Source organism: Palaemon carinicauda, chromosome 23 (assembly GCF_036898095.1).
Source record: "Palaemon carinicauda isolate YSFRI2023 chromosome 23, ASM3689809v2, whole genome shotgun sequence".
In the NCBI taxonomy this organism is placed as follows: domain Eukaryota; kingdom Metazoa; phylum Arthropoda; class Malacostraca; order Decapoda; family Palaemonidae; genus Palaemon; species Palaemon carinicauda.
In genome coordinates, this window is record NC_090747.1 from 93717421 (window position 1) to 93718466 (window position 1046).

Genomic DNA, 1046 nt, shown 5'->3' on the forward strand with positions numbered 1-1046 from the left:
GAGAGAGAGAGAGAGAGAGAGAGAGAGAGAGAGAGAGGAGACGTATAGTTAAACAATGAAAAAGTCATCAAACATCGACTCATTTTTGTAGTAGAAATATACCAAATATTGTTAAGGCTACATTTTAGTTTATCAAACGTTGCTGAGAGAGAGAGAGAGAGAGAGAGAGAGAGAGAGAGGGGGGGGGTGAGGGGGGAGATGTTGGAACAGGGCCTAGCCTAGAGACTGGGAGTCTCTGTCAGCTCTCTGTTGGGTTTATTGTTGGGGGGGGGGGGGGTGTCGTGAGGGAAGCGGGAGTGATCCCGGAGAGATAAGCTCACCCAGGACAGACACCCGCCTCTCTCTTTACTCTCTTGCTCTCTCTCTCTCACTCACTCTCTCCCCCTCTGGGCCTCACGCTCCCTGTCTACAGTCTACTCTCATATGGCTTCTCCTTTCTTTTTAAGTGAATTTTCCAACTGACAAAATAGATTATTTGATAATTTTTTCATCTTAATGGTCTGGCAGAAGATTGACTTATAAATTTTTTAAGTGGTTTCTCAAAAAGATTCCTGCGCCGCCCGGGAATCGAACCCGGGTCGCAAGAATGGGAATCTTGCATGATACCACTACACCAGCGGCGCTTAGGTACCGTAAGGCAAGGATAATAATTTGTCCTTGCTAATATATGATGGAGGAACTATTGACAACACGAATGTTGTATGAGATAAGGTAGTTTAGCATATAGAGTTTTTTTGACATACCTTTTTATCAATTGGCATTTTATCGTTTTTAGAGGTTAGATTCAGAATAACGTCAAGTTTTGTTTGCAGCAAATATTTAGGGTGAAGTTGCATGCCTACATCCTTGTTTATTGACAGTAATTAATAGGAGCCTATGTGGTATCATTTTGCCACAATGCCAATTTGAGGAATTAGCTTAAGAAAGGGTTTGCCTTCACATTTTTCGGGGAATATTGTGGGGTAGGGTTAGTAGGCCCACGCCTTGTCCCAATTTAAATCTTCCTTAAAGCTGATTTACCAACTGCATTGGTCATCTTAGTTGTC

General features: G+C 42.7%; 1 non-coding gene across 1 annotated transcript; it reads right to left on the bottom strand.

Moving 5' to 3' along the window:
- Window positions 1–552: 552 nt before the first annotated feature.
- On the bottom strand, window positions 553–623 carry TRNAG-CCC (transfer RNA glycine (anticodon CCC)). Its single transcript has one exon. It is a non-coding gene; the product is annotated as a tRNA-Gly (tRNA).
- Between the last annotated feature and the right edge of the window lie 423 nt (window positions 624–1046).